The sequence below is a fragment of the Littorina saxatilis genome, linkage group LG9 (assembly GCF_037325665.1).
Source record: "Littorina saxatilis isolate snail1 linkage group LG9, US_GU_Lsax_2.0, whole genome shotgun sequence".
Taxonomy (NCBI): Eukaryota; Metazoa; Mollusca; class Gastropoda; order Littorinimorpha; family Littorinidae; genus Littorina; species Littorina saxatilis.
The window spans coordinates 58,319,738-58,327,626 of record NC_090253.1 but is presented as its reverse complement, the minus strand read 5'-3'; positions in this window follow the sequence as shown (position 1 = coordinate 58,327,626).

The window sequence follows — 7,889 nt, the reverse complement described above, 5'->3', positions numbered from 1 at the left end:
GGGCAGAAAATAGCGGCCTGACCCAGGGTCGAACACGCAACCTCTCGATTCCGGCCACCCACGACGAATCAGGCCCCGCAGTTTGTTCTCTCCCGTTTGGGTGGCACCCACTTTCGATTAACGCTGGCAAGGGGTGGGGGTGGGGGTGGGGGGGGAGGGGGGTAAGGGTGTCATGTATTCGTTGTCGCTACCGTCTTCGTCGTAGTCGTCGCTGTCGTCTCTGTGAACTGTCTCTTCCTCCTTGTCGTCTCAAAATATAATCCGCCGGCTTTCTCGGTTCAATCGTCGCCTCAGTGCTTCTTGTTGTTGTCGTTGTGTTTGATCCCCTACCCCCCGAGTTGTTCTCTCTCTCTCTCTCTCAAAGTCGAAAACACATCCACACACACACATACACTCACACCAGCCAGCACACACACATACACACACACACACACACACACATACACACACACACACACAGACACACACACACACACACACACACAGACACACACACACACACACACACACACACACACACACACACACACACACACACACACACACACACACATACCGCAAGTGTTTGAGTCCGTATAGCATTTAAAAGTAGGATACATGAGTGCCGAGTAACCGAGTGCAAGTAGTAGTAGTAGTAGTAGTCGTAGTCGTCGTAGCACCAACAGTACGCAGTAGCACCAGTAGTAGTAGTCGTCGTCGTAGCACCAACAGTACGCAGTAGCACCAGTAGTAGTAGTAGCGGTGGTGGTATAATAGTGGTGGTGGTGAGTGTTTGTCCGTTGTATGTCTTATTCGGCCGGCTTCAATGACACTTGATCTGACGATCAAACAAACGTTGTGTGCATTGTTATAAATCAGATACGCAATAAAAACACACTTTCGTTTCTTTGCAGGCTTTTCCCCGACAAAAACAAACACAAAACTAGGGCCTGAGTGCAGACATGTTGCCATTTGATACAATCATTTTGCATTCAACCCCATGTGATTTCCTTTCATTCTCTTTTAGCGTCAGTCAGACGGGCAATAATTTCCACGTTTGCTCTTGTTGCGTGGGGACAAGAGGAGCATTGTTAAACTTTGATTGGATGTCCTACCTCCTTTGTTGCTAGTGCCGTGCGCCCTACTCGTCGTGTGCCTGCGACGTGTGGTCGACGCTGGTTTTGAGTACAGGTATTCTCTTTTCCGTCAAGATCTGCCACCCCTTCGCACCCATCCCCAATCTATATGTTTTTGGAATCAGGAACCGACAAGGAATAAGATAAAATTGTTTTTAAATCTATTTCGGAAATTTAATTTTGATCATAATTTTAATATTTTTAATTTTCAGAGCTTGTTTTTAATCCAGATATAACATATTTATATGTTTTTGGAATCAGGAAATGATGTAGAATGAGATGGACGTAAATTTGGATCGTTTTATATATATAAAAACATTATTACAATGTTCAGATGTTTAATGACCAAAGTCATTAATTAATTTTTAAGCCACCAAGCTGAAATGCAATACCGAAGTCCGGCCTTCGTCGAAGATTGCTTTACACAAATTTCAATCAATTTGATTGAAAAATGAGGGTGTGACAGTGCCGCCTCAACTTTTACAAAAAACCGGATATGAAAAAATGAAAAAAACGTCCGGGGATATCATTCCCAGGAACTCTCATGTAAAATTTCATAAAGATCGATCCAGTAGTTTGGTCTGAATCGCTCTACACACACACACACGCACAGACAGACAGACAGACAGACAGACAGACAGACAGACACACACACACACACACACACACACACACACACACACACACACACACACACACACATACCCCACGACCCTCGTCTCGATTCCCTCTCTATGTTAAAACATTTAGTCAAAACTTGACTAAATGTAAAAAAGAAAAAAGCTTTTGTGCACAAATCAGAAAATACATTGTACATTTTACCTACAGGCCAAACAGTGTCTGTGGCTAAGCCCGACCCAGCAAATTGTCAAGAACAGGCGCTTGCATTTGGATGTGTTCAATGATAGTAGGTTTGGTTGTGATCAATCAGAATAATGTAGGAATAAAAATGTATGACAGTTTGGTATGACAAGTAATTTACATATGCTGAAATATAATATTATCCTACATACGTGAGAGAGACACCCGTGAGATAATAATCGTTCAAATCACACGTGTGTATATCATGTAAATGAGGTCATGTCAAGCAAGTCTGGCAGGGACCTGTTTTTCCACTGCTTATGATGCCAAAGTCACCGAGACAAACGTCATTATAGAAACACAAATTGCGCTCGCTAATTACCCTCGATGAATCTTTAGAACTAACACGTCACGCCACACTTTCAGAGTGACGTTTCTTTGCTTTGACGTAATAGATTGCACGAGGCTTTAGAAGAGATCGAGGTTCTAAAACAAGCGTCTTCAATTTAGCTGCCTCGAATGCAGGACATTTTCAGTAAAATACACGTAAGTACAGTATGTAGGATAAACAGAATACTACATGGCTTGCTGTTCCGTACCAGATTTACACTCGTTGCTTTTTCAAATAGTGAACAGCTCGCTTTCGCTCGCAGTTCAATATTTAAAAAAAACAACTCGTGTAAATCTGGTACGACACAGCAAGCCATGTAGTATTCTCTATTTATACATCATATAATATTATTGTGGCTGTTGCCATGACCATGAAGCCCAACAAAGGTTTAATGTTATGTAATTCAAAATACCAAAATCAAGCACGGATTTTGCGCGTGAAGATTGAGGCCTTCGTAAACGTTCAACGTTGGCCAATAATGATTTTCACAATGTTGTGTCGTTTTTTATTATGTTTTATTTTGTTGATCAATTGATAAATATGTCTTCCCAACATATTACAAACCAAACAGAAATAAAGTCTTAGAGAACTACAATAATTATTGTTGCCGTCAAAACCTTGCAAGTCCTCAACAACTGACAAAGCTTTGTTTGGAAGAATGGGGAAGAATCTATTTTTATGCACAAGGTCAAGGGGTCTACACCGTCGCGATAATAACCTTCGTGGTTGAAAACGCACCAAATAAATGAAGAAAGAAAGGGGTCTACAATAATGTTTGCACGTTTTAAAAGTTGCCGAAAAAAAATTATGACTAGTATTATTTCATTCTGCTTTGCCGAATCATAGCATTTAAAACTTAAAAATTGAGACAAAATAGCTATTATTATCACACGCCGAAACAACACGCCGAAGCATATCCGGTCGATCGATCGACCCATGTCTGCCAGTAGCGGTTAGGTATAATAGCACTAAATTCACTGACTACGGCGAAAGTGGTCGGGTTCGATTCCCAGCATGGGCGGATAATCTTTTTTTTTTTTTTTAAATTCTTGTTTATTATTATTATTTATTATGAACGTTTTCATGTTTTGTTTTAATCTAACCAATTTTTTAATGTTTAACATTTTTTTAAATTTAAAAAAAATTTAAAATCCTAGGCGGGGGGCGAAGTATACCGGTACCATTTGAGAATCAGACCAAATGAAAATTGGACCATTTCAGAACATCCTTTTTTTTCAATCACTACATCGAAGGCCTGCGGCCCGAGGGGGGGGGGGGGGGGGGTGGTTAACATGGTTTGTTTGTTTCAGACCCACACCCATATACCCACATTTCACATTTAAACCATTTGTCGGCCCCCTGTCGTTATTTATCGACTAAGTTCCTTGTAGGTATACCGTCTTTGGGAAAGCTTTTTTTATGAAAACCGCCTTTAGGCAAGCTTTATAGGCATATACGTACTGCCTTTGGGCAAGCTTTATAGACATATACTGTCTTTGGGCAAGCTTTATAGGCATATACTGTCTTTGGGCAAGCTTTATAGGCATATACTGTCTTTGGGCAAGCTTTATAGGCATATACTGAGAGAAATTCAAGTTTTACGCCCTCACGGCAAAGCCATTAGGGGCATGTTCGCGGATTTTAACCCGACTTTAGATGAGATACACAAGTGTATGCGTGATTGGGTGGTATTAGCCATCTGCACTTACGGCAGAATGGCCGAGGTCATAGGAGATGGACACCGTGCGTCTCCAGTCTGGGCCCGTCTGCACATAAAGTTGACCCGTGTCCGTCCTGGCCCGGATTCGAACCAGCGACTTTTCGTCCGTGCTCTACCACCTGAGCTATCCCCCCCCCCCCCCCCCCCCCCCCCCCCCGCTAGACATATACCGTCTTTGGGCTGAGCTCTATAGGAATACTGTCTTCAGGCCAAGCATTAGTTGATAGGCATACTATCTTCAGGCCAAGCTTTATAGGCATACTGTCTTCGGGCAAGCTTTATAGGCATACTGTCTTCAGGCCAAGCTTTATAGGCATACTGACTTAGCGCCAAGCTTTATAGGCAGAGGGTCTTCTGGCGGCCAAGCTTTATAGGCATATTGTATTCAGGCCGCAAGCTTTATAGGCATACTGACTTTGCGCCAAGCTTTATAGGCATACTGTCTTCAGGCCAAGCTTTATAGACACTACTGACTTTGCGCCAGTTTTATAGGCATACTGACTTTGCACCAAGCTTTATAGGCATATTGTCTTCAGGCCAAGCTTTATAGGCATACTGACTTTGCGCCAGCTTTATAGGCATACTGTTTTCAGACCAAGTTTTATAGGCATACTGACTTTGCGCCAAGCTTTACAGGCATACTGTCTTCAGGCCAAGCATTATAGGCATACTGTCTTCAGGCCAAGCTTTATATGCATACTGACTTTGTGCCAAGCGCATACTGTCTTCAAGCCAAGCTTTATTATAGGCATACTGTCTTTGGGCAAGCTTTAGGGCGGACATACTGTCTCAGGCTAGGTTTATATGCATACTGTCTACATGAAAACTGTCTCTCTCGAACCCGACATGTATCGTCTGCTTTGAGCTAAAGTTGTGATTGTTATTTTTCTTGGTACAGTAGCTTCAAAACTGCTGGTGAATGTTGAGTTTTTCGGGATATGGAACGGTGTCACGAACTGAAACCTCTGCTGAACAATCCTTCTCATTGCGGTCAATGCGCATGCGCCAATCTTGGACTTAAAAAATGCAACACTTTGACCGAACGAACCATGGGTTAGGGTTAGGATTAGGATTAGGGTTAGGGTTAGGTTGTTCACGATGACCTGGTTAATCTCCCCATGTTAGCGCATGCGCATTGACCGCAATGACTGAGAAGGATTGTTCAGGCAGAGTTTTCACTGAGTTCGTGACAACGGGACGGTCCGGTGGCGAACCGGCATAGACGTAAACATTTGTTGAGCTGTCATGGTGGCAGCGGATTTTCCCCTGGATTTTTACTGTGGCTGAACAGGTGTCGACAAACTGGTTTGCGTTCGCTGACAACCGCGAGACCTGGTCAGCTCCATTTAACATCAAACAGTACAGTCATTGTAATTGTAAAAGCTTTGAGCCGATGATGAAGTACGAATTCACTCCAATAGACACTTTCAGCTATGTTGAACGGCTTTAGCGTTGTAAATTCAGGGATTCAGGGTGCTCTCCTTGTAAAATTTTGAGCCGATGATGAAGTGGGAATTCACTGCACTCCAATAGACCCTTTCAGCTTGGTTGAACTCAGCTTAGCGTTGTTAATTCAGGGATTTGCGTCACCTTGCTTCGTTTGATTCATGCTGAAAACTGTGGGCGTGCACGATTCATATTTTTGCCAATCATTCACCGAGGTTTGTTTTTCAGATTCATGAAAAAGTAGCAGAGCCGAATTTTGCACAATTCTTTTGGTTGGATGGTGTGGAGTTGTCTTTTTTCTCCGTGTTTTTTGTTCTAAGAATAAGGCAAGGTGACGAAGATCCTACGCGGTTGTGCGCGTGACGGTGTGTGTGTTACCTGGAGTGTTTTGGTTTTTTTCAAATGTTGGCTCATCACCGAGCCGAGAGGTATATCCCCTTCCCCTTCTTCACCGAGTCAGATATGGTGCAACTCGGTCTAAGGGAAACAACCAGATTATTGCCATCCATTGTGTGTATAGAATTTTGTCCCTTGTATGGGTGGGATCAAAACAAATTAGCTATACTGAAAGTCCAATCAATCGGGAGGACCAGGGGATGTCTTTGACAATGAGCTATGAACTATTAGACAAGGCTATGAATTTAGGAAGGTAATTTGTGAGACATTGGGCGCAGACCATTTATTTCACAAATTCTGAATGTGTTTGCGTGCTTTTACTTTTAGTTCGCTCTCTGTTTGAATTTTTAATACTTACCCTGATAAGCAACTTTTCAAAAATATACGCTTGATTTCAAACGATCCAAAATCGTTTATACTGGGGAAAAAAGGGTTGGACAATTGACAGGAAAATACAGTTACCTCCCTTAACCTGCCACTGTTTTCACTCGTCACCGTGGGGAAAAAAATCCCAATAAATTCTCGAGCCAAATTGTCAAACGCCGACAACTTGAACAGTACCAGCCGAGACTGATGCGATCCATCAATGTCGATTGTTCATACAGGGCCATTTTTTCTGCTTTCTTTAAATGTGCACTGGTCTTATCTTTGAACAATATGTTTAGAAATGATGTTATATCATTATGCTAAATAAGTGGAGCGTGGTCGAATGTCCATGTGTGAATGGGTAAGTTGAGCGTATACGAATGTCCATGTGTGCGATGTGTAAGTGAGACATGGATGTGTTCATGTCTGAATGCGTAAGAACAATGCAAGGAATGTCCAGAGAGGTATGAGGGAGGTGTTTCTATAACCTGCCCTGTTATATAGTGCTATATTTTTATGTAAAATCAATGTCTTGTTTGTATTATTGTTATGTACCACCCCTGAATTTCTCTATGAGATAATAAAGTATTCTTATTCTTATATAACTACCAATTACAATTTTGTTTGTTTGCTTAACGCCCAGCCGACCACGAAGGGCCATATCAGGGCGGTGCTGCTTTGACATATAACGTGCGCCACACACAAGACAGAAGTCGCAGCACAGGCTTCATGTCTCACCCAGTCACATTATTCTGACACCGGACCAACCAGTCCTAGCACTAACCCCATAATGCCAGACACCAGGTGGAGCAGCCACTAGATTGCCAATTTTAAAGTCTTAGGTATGACCCAGCCGGGGTTCGAACCCACGACCTCCCGATCACGGGGCGGATGCCTTACCACTAGGCCAACCGTGCCGGTTTACCAATTAGAATGATTACAAAGAGTGTGGAAGAGTTCATTAGTCGCCCGAAACGCTTGTATTGACGCCAGAAGTGACTTGGAATAATAGGCCGTGAAAGGTAAATATGCGCCGAAATGGCTGCAATCTACTGGCCGTATAAAATTTCATCTCACACGGCATCACTGCAGAGCGCCTAGAACTGTACCCACGGAATATGCGCGATATAAGACTCATTGATTGATTGAAGTTGCAGAAATTAAAGTTCAGATGGGATCCTGTGTATTGTGTATTGGACTGTACAGATATCAATACACATCTATGGACTGTACGAGAGTGACCACACACCATTTTTCTTTGAATGGCTGTATCATTATCTAACGATGTCTACCGATGACAAAAGTAAATACATGTATATTGCTATTTAATTATGTACATTATAATCATTTAAAGGACTGAAAGTGCTCATCACAAAATGGTGCTTTCTTTCTTTCTTTGGTGTTCAACGTCTTTCTTTATTTATTTGGTGTTTAACGTCGTTTTCAACCATTCAAGGTTATATCGCGACGGAGGGAAGGGGGGGGTGATGGGATAGAGCCACTTGTCAATTGTTTCTTGTTCACAAAATCACTAATCAAAAATTTGCTCCAGGGGCTTGCAATGTAGTACAATATATTACCTTACTGGGAGAATGCAAGTTTCCAGTACAAAGAACTTAACATTTCTTACATACTGCTTGACTAAAATCTTTAC